Source organism: Peromyscus maniculatus, chromosome 18 (assembly GCF_049852395.1).
Source record: "Peromyscus maniculatus bairdii isolate BWxNUB_F1_BW_parent chromosome 18, HU_Pman_BW_mat_3.1, whole genome shotgun sequence".
Taxonomy (NCBI): Eukaryota; Metazoa; Chordata; class Mammalia; order Rodentia; family Cricetidae; genus Peromyscus; species Peromyscus maniculatus.
Genome location: NC_134869.1, coordinates 10080096 through 10091358, shown reverse-complemented (window position 1 = coordinate 10091358; position 11263 = coordinate 10080096).

The following is an 11263-nucleotide window of genomic DNA, read 5'->3' as shown; positions in this document are numbered from 1 at the left end:
TCCCAGCAAGTACAGTGTATTGGACTGAAGAGAAGCTCCTGCTTTTCTAAGTTTCCAATACCGAGTTTAACTAGATATGCCCCGTTTGTGTAGGAATCACAGTTCTTTTGTTTTGAGCTACCTCACTGTACTGGCCGTGTAGGAAACACATTAAAGTGCAAGAATGCCCTTTTCTCAAAAGCAGAGCGTTTTTCTTTTTTGGAAATGGAAGGGATCAATTAAACTTCCTAAACGGAGTTGATTCACATTCAGTTTCAAGTGCTAGCAGCAAGTGTTAATTCATGGTAAGAACACCACTCTTGTGCTATTCTGGCCATACACAGTACAAATAGCATTCACCTCTGTTCCCAGCAAGTACAGTGTATTGGACTGAAGAGAAGCTCCTGCTTTTTTAAGTTTCCAATACTGAGTTTAACTAGATATGCCCCGTTTGTGTAGGAAGCACAGTTCTTTTGTTTTGAGCCACCTCACTGTACTGGCCCTGGAAGAAACACATTAAAATGCAAGAATGCCCTTTTCTCAAAAGCAGAGTGTTTTTCTTGTATGGCAAACTAGGGTTCAATTAAACTTCCTAAAGGGAGTTGAATCACATTCAGTTTAAAGTTCTAGCAGCAAGTGTTAATTCAGGGTAAGAACACCACTCTTGTGCTATTCTGGCCATACACAGTGCAAATAGCATTCGCGTCTGTTCCCAGCAAGTACAGTGTATTGGACTGAAGCGAAGCTCCTGTTTTACTTAGTTTCCAATACTGAGTTGAACTAGATATGCCCCGTTTGTGGAGGAAGCACTGTTCTTTTGTTTTGAGCTAGCTCCTTGTCCTGTACCTATTGGAAACTGACTAGAGTGCAAGAATGCCCTTTTCTCAAAAGCAGAATATTTTTCTTATATGGAAATGTAGGGTTCAATGAAACCTCCTAAACGGAGTTGATTCACATTCAGTTTCCATTGCTAGCGCAAGTGTTAATTCAGCGTAAGAACACCACTCTTGTGCTATTCTGGAAATACACAGTGCAAATTACATTTGCCTCTGTTCCCATCAAGTACAGTGTATTGGACTGAAGAGAAGCTCCTGTTTTACTTTGTTTCCAATACTGAGGTGAACTAGATATGCCCCGTTGGTGTAGGAAGCACAGTTCTTTTGTTTTGAGCTAGCTCACTGTACTGGCCCTGTAGGAAAGACATTAAACAACAAGAATGCCATTTTCTCAAAAGCAGAGTGTTTTTCTTGTATGGCAAACTAGGGTTCAATTAAACTTCCTAATCGGTGTTGAATCACATTCAGTTTCAATTTCTAGCAGCGAGTGATATTTCTGGGTAAGAACACCACTCTTGAGCTATTCTGGCCATACACAGTGCAAATAGTTTTCGCGTCTTTTCCCAGCAAGTACAGTGTATTGGACTGAAGAGAAGCTCCTGTTTTACTTAATTTCAAATACTGAGTTGAACTAGATTTGCCCGTTTGTGGAGGAGGCACTGTTCATTTGTTTTGAGCTAGTTCACTGTACAGGACCTATTGGAAACAGATTTGAGTGCAAGAATGCCCTTTTCTCAAAAGCAGAGTATTTTTCCTGTATGGCAAACTAGGGTTCAATTAAACTTCATAAACGGAGTTGAATCATATTCAGTTTCAAGGGCTAGCAGCTAGTGTTAATTCAGGGAAAGAACACTACTCTTGTGCTATTCTGGCCATACACAGTGCAAATTATATTTGCTTCTGTTCCCAGCAACTACACTGTATTGGACTGAAAGAAGCGCCTGTTTTACTTAGTTTCCAATACTGAGTTGAACTAGATATGCCCCATTTGTAGAGGAAGCACAGTTCTTTTATTTTGAGCTAGCTCACGGTACTGGCCATATAGGAAAGACATTAAATTGCAAGAATGCCCTTTTCTCAAAAGCAGAGTGTTTTTCTTCTATGGCAAACAGGGGTTCAATTAAACTTCCGAAAGGGAGTTGAATCACATTCGGTTTCAAGTTCTAGCAGCAAGTATTAATTGAGGGTAAGAACACCACTCTTGTGCTATTCTGGCCATACACAGTGCAAATAGATTTCATGTCTGTTTCCAGCACGTACAGTGTATTGGACTGAAGAGAAGTTCGTGTTTTACTTAGTTTCCAATACTGAGTTGAACTAGATATGACCCGTTTGTGTAGGAAGCACAGTTCTTTTGTTTTGAGCTACCTCACTGTACTGGCCCTATAGGAAACACATTAAACTGCAGAATGCACTTTTCTCAAAAGCAGAGTGTTTTTCTTGTATGGCAATCTAGGGTTCAATTAAACTTCCTAAACAGAGTTGAATCACATTCAGTTTCAAGTTCTAGCAGCAAGTGATATTTCAGGGTAAGAACGCCACTCTTGTGCTGTTCTGGACATACACAGTGCAAATAGCATTCGCCTCTGTTCCCAGCAAGTACAGTGTATTGGACTGAAGAGAAGCTCCTGTTTTACTTAGTTTCCAATACTGAGTTGAACTAGATATGGCCCGTTTGTGGAGGAAGCACTGTTCATTTCTTTTGAGCTAGTTCACTGTACAGGTCCTATTGGAAACAGATTAGAGTGCAAGAATGCCCTTTTATCAAAAGCAGAGTATTTTTCTTGTATGGAAAACTAGTGTTCAATTTAACTTCCTAAACGGAGTTGAATCACATTCACTTTCAAATGCTAGCAGCAAGTGTTAATTCAGGGTAAGAACACTACTCTTGTGCTATTCTGGCCATACACAGTGCAAATTATATTCGCTTCTGTTCCCAGCAACTACACTGTATTGGAATGAAAGAAGCTCCTGTTTTACTTAGTTTCCAATACTTAGTTGAACTAGATATGCCCCGTTTGTAGAGGAAGCACAGTTCTTTTATTTTGTGCTAGCTCACGGTACGGGCCATATACGAAAGACATTAAAGTACAAGAATGCCCTTATCTCAAAAGCAGAGTGTTTTTCTTGTATGGCAAACTAGGCTTCAATTAAACTTCCTAAAAGGAGTTTAATCACATTCAGTTTAAAGTTCTACCAGAAAGTCTTATTTCAGGATACGAACACCACTCTTGTGCTATTCTGGCCATTCACAGTACAAATAGATTTCGCTTCTGTTCCCAGCAAGTACAGTGTATTGGACTGAAGAGAAGCTCCTGCTTTTCTAAGTTTCCAATACTGAGTTTAACTAGATATGCCCCGTTTGTGTAGGAAGCACAGTTCTTTTGTTTTGAGCCACCTCACTGTACTGGCCCTCTAAGAAACACATTAAAATGCAAGAATGCCCTTTTCTCAAAAGCAGAATATTTTTCTTATATGGAAATGTAGGGTTCAATGAAACCTCCTAAACGGAGTTGATTCACATTCAGTTTCCATTGCTAGCGCAAGTGTTAATTCAGCGTAAGAACACCACTCTTGTGCTATTCTGGAAATACACAGTGCAAATTACATTTGCCTCTGTTCCCATCAAGTACAGTGTATTGGACTGAAGAGAAGCTCCTGTTTTACTTTGTTTCCAATACTGAGGTGAACTAGATATGCCCCGTTGGTGTAGGAAGCACAGTTCTTTTGTTTTGAGTTAGCTCACTGTACTGGCCCTGTAGGAAAGACATTAAACAACAAGAATGCCATTTTCTCAAAAGCAGAGTGTTTTTCTTGTATGGCAAACTAGGGTTCAATTAAACTTCCTAATCGGTGTTGAATCACATTCAGTTTCAATTTCTAGCAGCGAGTGATATTTCTGGGTAAGAACACCACTCTTGAGCTATTCTGGCCATACACAGTGCAAATAGTTTTCGCGTCTTTTCCCAGCAAGTACAGTGTATTGGACTGAAGAGAAGCTCCTGTTTTACTTAATTTCAAATACTGAGTTGAACTAGATTTGCCCGTTTGTGGAGGAGGCACTGTTCATTTGTTTTGAGCTAGTTCACTGTACAGGACCTATTGGAAACAGATTTGAGTGCAAGAATGCCCTTTTCTCAAAAGCAGAGTATTTTTCCTGTATGGCAAACTAGGGTTCAATTAAACTTCATAAACGGAGTTGAATCATATTCAGTTTCAAGGGCTAGCAGCTAGTGTTAATTCAGGGAAAGAACACTACTCTTGTGCTATTCTGGCCATACACAGTGCAAATTATATTTGCTTCTGTTCCCAGCAACTACACTGTATTGGACTGAAAGAAGCGCCTGTTTTACTTAGTTTCCAATACTGAGTTGAACTAGATATGCCCCATTTGTAGAGGAAGCACAGTTCTTTTATTTTGAGCTAGCTCACGGTACTGGCCATATAGGAAAGACATTAAATTGCAAGAATGCCCTTTTCTCAAAAGCAGAGTGTTTTTCTTCTATGGCAAACAGGGGTTCAATTAAACTTCCGAAAGGGAGTTGAATCACATTCGGTTTCAAGTTCTAGCAGCAAGTATTAATTGAGGGTAAGAACACCACTCTTGTGCTATTCTGGCCATACACAGTGCAAATAGATTTCATGTCTGTTTCCAGCACGTACAGTGTATTGGACTGAAGAGAAGTTCGTGTTTTACTTAGTTTCCAATACTGAGTTGAACTAGATATGACCCGTTTGTGTAGGAAGCACAGTTCTTTTGTTTTGAGCTACCTCACTGTACTGGCCCTATAGGAAACACATTAAACTGCAGAATGCACTTTTCTCAAAAGCAGAGTGTTTTTCTTGTATGGCAATCTAGGGTTCAATTAAACTTCCTAAACAGAGTTGAATCACATTCAGTTTCAAGTTCTAGCAGCAAGTGATATTTCAGGGTAAGAACGCCACTCTTGTGCTGTTCTGGACATACACAGTGCAAATAGCATTCGCCTCTGTTCCCAGCAAGTACAGTGTATTGGACTGAAGAGAAGCTCCTGTTTTACTTAGTTTCCAATACTGAGTTGAACTAGATATGGCCCGTTTGTGGAGGAAGCACTGTTCATTTCTTTTGAGCTAGTTCACTGTACAGGTCCTATTGGAAACAGATTAGAGTGCAAGAATGCCCTTTTATCAAAAGCAGAGTATTTTTCTTGTATGGAAAACTAGTGTTCAATTTAACTTCCTAAACGGAGTTGAATCACATTCACTTTCAAATGCTAGCAGCAAGTGTTAATTCAGGGTAAGAACACTACTCTTGTGCTATTCTGGCCATACACAGTGCAAATTATATTCGCTTCTGTTCCCAGCAACTACACTGTATTGGAATGAAAGAAGCTCCTGTTTTACTTAGTTTCCAATACTTAGTTGAACTAGATATGCCCCGTTTGTAGAGGAAGCACAGTTCTTTTATTTTGTGCTAGCTCACGGTACGGGCCATATACGAAAGACATTAAAGTACAAGAATGCCCTTATCTCAAAAGCAGAGTGTTTTTCTTGTATGGCAAACTAGGCTTCAATTAAACTTCCTAAAAGGAGTTTAATCACATTCAGTTTAAAGTTCTACCAGAAAGTCTTATTTCAGGATACGAACACCACTCTTGTGCTATTCTGGCCATTCACAGTACAAATAGATTTCGCTTCTGTTCCCAGCAAGTACAGTGTATTGGACTGAAGAGAAGCTCCTGCTTTTCTAAGTTTCCAATACTGAGTTTAACTAGATATGCCCCGTTTGTGTAGGAAGCACAGTTCTTTTGTTTTGAGCCACCTCACTGTACTGGCCCTCTAAGAAACACATTAAAATGCAAGAATGCCCTTTTCTCAAAAGCAGAGTGTTTTTCTTTTATGGCAAACTAGGGTTCAATTAAACTTCCTAAAGGGAGTTGAATCACATTCAGTTTAAAGTTCTAGCAGCAAGTGTTAATTCAGGGTAAGAACACCACTCTTGTGCTATTCTGGCCATACAGTGCAAATAGCATTCGCATCTGTTCCCAGCAAGTACAGTGTATTGGACTGAAGAGAAGCTCCTGCTTTTCTAAGTTTCCAATACCGAGTTTAACTAGATATGCCCCGTTTGTGTAGGAATCACAGTTCTTTTGTTTTGAGCTACCTCACTGTACTGGCCGTGTAGGAAACACATTAAAGTGCAAGAATGCCCTTTTCTCAAAAGCAGAGCGTTTTTCTTTTTTGGAAATGGAAGGGATCAATTAAACTTCCTAAACGGAGTTGATTCACATTCAGTTTCAAGTGCTAGCAGCAAGTGTTAATTCATGGTAAGAACACCACTCTTGTGCTATTCTGGCCATACACAGTACAAATAGCATTCACCTCTGTTCCCAGCAAGTACAGTGTATTGGACTGAAGAGAAGCTCCTGCTTTTTTAAGTTTCCAATACTGAGTTTAACTAGATATGCCCCGTTTGTGTAGGAAGCACAGTTCTTTTGTTTTGAGCCACCTCACTGTACTGGCCCTGGAAGAAACACATTAAAATGCAAGAATGCCCTTTTCTCAAAAGCAGAGTGTTTTTCTTGTATGGCAAACTAGGGTTCAATTAAACTTCCTAAAGGGAGTTGAATCACATTCAGTTTAAAGTTCTAGCAGCAAGTGTTAATTCAGGGTAAGAACACCACTCTTGTGCTATTCTGGCCATACACAGTGCAAATAGCATTCGCGTCTGTTCCCAGCAAGTACAGTGTATTGGACTGAAGCGAAGCTCCTGTTTTACTTAGTTTCCAATACTGAGTTGAACTAGATATGCCCCGTTTGTGGAGGAAGCACTGTTCTTTTGTTTTGAGCTAGCTCCTTGTCCTGTACCTATTGGAAACTGACTAGAGTGCAAGAATGCCCTTTTCTCAAAAGCAGAATATTTTTCTTATATGGAAATGTAGGGTTCAATGAAACCTCCTAAACGGAGTTGATTCACATTCAGTTTCCATTGCTAGCGCAAGTGTTAATTCAGCGTAAGAACACCACTCTTGTGCTATTCTGGAAATACACAGTGCAAATTACATTTGCCTCTGTTCCCATCAAGTACAGTGTATTGGACTGAAGAGAAGCTCCTGTTTTACTTTGTTTCCAATACTGAGGTGAACTAGATATGCCCCGTTGGTGTAGGAAGCACAGTTCTTTTGTTTTGAGTTAGCTCACTGTACTGGCCCTGTAGGAAAGACATTAAACAACAAGAATGCCATTTTCTCAAAAGCAGAGTGTTTTTCTTGTATGGCAAACTAGGGTTCAATTAAACTTCCTAATCGGTGTTGAATCACATTCAGTTTCAATTTCTAGCAGCGAGTGATATTTCTGGGTAAGAACACCACTCTTGAGCTATTCTGGCCATACACAGTGCAAATAGTTTTCGCGTCTTTTCCCAGCAAGTACAGTGTATTGGACTGAAGAGAAGCTCCTGTTTTACTTAATTTCAAATACTGAGTTGAACTAGATTTGCCCGTTTGTGGAGGAGGCACTGTTCATTTGTTTTGAGCTAGTTCACTGTACAGGACCTATTGGAAACAGATTTGAGTGCAAGAATGCCCTTTTCTCAAAAGCAGAGTATTTTTCCTGTATGGCAAACTAGGGTTCAATTAAACTTCATAAACGGAGTTGAATCATATTCAGTTTCAAGGGCTAGCAGCTAGTGTTAATTCAGGGAAAGAACACTACTCTTGTGCTATTCTGGCCATACACAGTGCAAATTATATTTGCTTCTGTTCCCAGCAACTACACTGTATTGGACTGAAAGAAGCGCCTGTTTTACTTAGTTTCCAATACTGAGTTGAACTAGATATGCCCCATTTGTAGAGGAAGCACAGTTCTTTTATTTTGAGCTAGCTCACGGTACTGGCCATATAGGAAAGACATTAAATTGCAAGAATGCCCTTTTCTCAAAAGCAGAGTGTTTTTCTTCTATGGCAAACAGGGGTTCAATTAAACTTCCGAAAGGGAGTTGAATCACATTCGGTTTCAAGTTCTAGCAGCAAGTATTAATTGAGGGTAAGAACACCACTCTTGTGCTATTCTGGCCATACACAGTGCAAATAGATTTCATGTCTGTTTCCAGCACGTACAGTGTATTGGACTGAAGAGAAGTTCGTGTTTTACTTAGTTTCCAATACTGAGTTGAACTAGATATGACCCGTTTGTGTAGGAAGCACAGTTCTTTTGTTTTGAGCTACCTCACTGTACTGGCCCTATAGGAAACACATTAAACTGCAGAATGCACTTTTCTCAAAAGCAGAGTGTTTTTCTTGTATGGCAATCTAGGGTTCAATTAAACTTCCTAAACAGAGTTGAATCACATTCAGTTTCAAGTTCTAGCAGCAAGTGATATTTCAGGGTAAGAACGCCACTCTTGTGCTGTTCTGGACATACACAGTGCAAATAGCATTCGCCTCTGTTCCCAGCAAGTACAGTGTATTGGACTGAAGAGAAGCTCCTGTTTTACTTAGTTTCCAATACTGAGTTGAACTAGATATGGCCCGTTTGTGGAGGAAGCACTGTTCATTTCTTTTGAGCTAGTTCACTGTACAGGTCCTATTGGAAACAGATTAGAGTGCAAGAATGCCCTTTTATCAAAAGCAGAGTATTTTTCTTGTATGGAAAACTAGTGTTCAATTTAACTTCCTAAACGGAGTTGAATCACATTCACTTTCAAATGCTAGCAGCAAGTGTTAATTCAGGGTAAGAACACTACTCTTGTGCTATTCTGGCCATACACAGTGCAAATTATATTCGCTTCTGTTCCCAGCAACTACACTGTATTGGAATGAAAGAAGCTCCTGTTTTACTTAGTTTCCAATACTTAGTTGAACTAGATATGCCCCGTTTGTAGAGGAAGCACAGTTCTTTTATTTTGTGCTAGCTCACGGTACGGGCCATATACGAAAGACATTAAAGTACAAGAATGCCCTTATCTCAAAAGCAGAGTGTTTTTCTTGTATGGCAAACTAGGCTTCAATTAAACTTCCTAAAAGGAGTTTAATCACATTCAGTTTAAAGTTCTACCAGAAAGTCTTATTTCAGGATACGAACACCACTCTTGTGCTATTCTGGCCATTCACAGTACAAATAGATTTCGCTTCTGTTCCCAGCAAGTACAGTGTATTGGACTGAAGAGAAGCTCCTGCTTTTCTAAGTTTCCAATACTGAGTTTAACTAGATATGCCCCGTTTGTGTAGGAAGCACAGTTCTTTTGTTTTGAGCCACCTCACTGTACTGGCCCTCTAAGAAACACATTAAAATGCAAGAATGCCCTTTTCTCAAAAGCAGAGTGTTTTTCTTTTATGGCAAACTAGGGTTCAATTAAACTTCCTAAAGGGAGTTGAATCACATTCAGTTTAAAGTTCTAGCAGCAAGTGTTAATTCAGGGTAAGAACACCACTCTTGTGCTATTCTGGCCATACAGTGCAAATAGCATTCGCATCTGTTCCCAGCAAGTACAGTGTATTGGACTGAAGAGAAGCTCCTGCTTTTCTAAGTTTCCAATACCGAGTTTAACTAGATATGCCCCGTTTGTGTAGGAATCACAGTTCTTTTGTTTTGAGCTACCTCACTGTACTGGCCGTGTAGGAAACACATTAAAGTGCAAGAATGCCCTTTTCTCAAAAGCAGAGCGTTTTTCTTTTTTGGAAATGGAAGGGATCAATTAAACTTCCTAAACGGAGTTGATTCACATTCAGTTTCAAGTGCTAGCAGCAAGTGTTAATTCATGGTAAGAACACCACTCTTGTGCTATTCTGGCCATACACAGTACAAATAGCATTCACCTCTGTTCCCAGCAAGTACAGTGTATTGGACTGAAGAGAAGCTCCTGCTTTTTTAAGTTTCCAATACTGAGTTTAACTAGATATGCCCCGTTTGTGTAGGAAGCACAGTTCTTTTGTTTTGAGCCACCTCACTGTACTGGCCCTGGAAGAAACACATTAAAATGCAAGAATGCCCTTTTCTCAAAAGCAGAGTGTTTTTCTTGTATGGCAAACTAGGGTTCAATTAAACTTCCTAAAGGGAGTTGAATCACATTCAGTTTAAAGTTCTAGCAGCAAGTGTTAATTCAGGGTAAGAACACCACTCTTGTGCTATTCTGGCCATACACAGTGCAAATAGCATTCGCGTCTGTTCCCAGCAAGTACAGTGTATTGGACTGAAGCGAAGCTCCTGTTTTACTTAGTTTCCAATACTGAGTTGAACTAGATATGCCCCGTTTGTGGAGGAAGCACTGTTCTTTTGTTTTGAGCTAGCTCCTTGTCCTGTACCTATTGGAAACTGACTAGAGTGCAAGAATGCCCTTTTCTCAAAAGCAGAATATTTTTCTTATATGGAAATGTAGGGTTCAATGAAACCTCCTAAACGGAGTTGATTCACATTCAGTTTCCATTGCTAGCGCAAGTGTTAATTCAGCGTAAGAACACCACTCTTGTGCTATTCTGGAAATACACAGTGCAAATTACATTTGCCTCTGTTCCCATCAAGTACAGTGTATTGGACTGAAGAGAAGCTCCTGTTTTACTTTGTTTCCAATACTGAGGTGAACTAGATATGCCCCGTTGGTGTAGGAAGCACAGTTCTTTTGTTTTGAGCTAGCTCACTGTACTGGCCCTGTAGGAAAGACATTAAACAACAAGAATGCCATTTTCTCAAAAGCAGAGTGTTTTTCTTGTATGGCAAACTAGGGTTCAATTAAACTTCCTAATCGGTGTTGAATCACATTCAGTTTCAATTTCTAGCAGCGAGTGATATTTCTGGGTAAGAACACCACTCTTGAGCTATTCTGGCCATACACAGTGCAAATAGTTTTCGCGTCTTTTCCCAGCAAGTACAGTGTATTGGACTGAAGAGAAGCTCCTGTTTTACTTAATTTCAAATACTGAGTTGAACTAGATTTGCCCGTTTGTGGAGGAGGCACTGTTCATTTGTTTTGAGCTAGTTCACTGTACAGGACCTATTGGAAACAGATTTGAGTGCAAGAATGCCCTTTTCTCAAAAGCAGAGTATTTTTCCTGTATGGCAAACTAGGGTTCAATTAAACTTCATAAACGGAGTTGAATCATATTCAGTTTCAAGGGCTAGCAGCTAGTGTTAATTCAGGGAAAGAACACTACTCTTGTGCTATTCTGGCCATACACAGTGCAAATTATATTTGCTTCTGTTCCCAGCAACTACACTGTATTGGACTGAAAGAAGCGCCTGTTTTACTTAGTTTCCAATACTGAGTTGAACTAGATATGCCCCATTTGTAGAGGAAGCACAGTTCTTTTATTTTGAGCTAGCTCACGGTACTGGCCATATAGGAAAGACATTAAATTGCAAGAATGCCCTTTTCTCAAAAGCAGAGTGTTTTTCTTCTATGGCAAACAGGGGTTCAATTAAACTTCCGAAAGGGAGTTGAATCACATTCGGTTTCAAGTTCTAGCAGCAAGTAT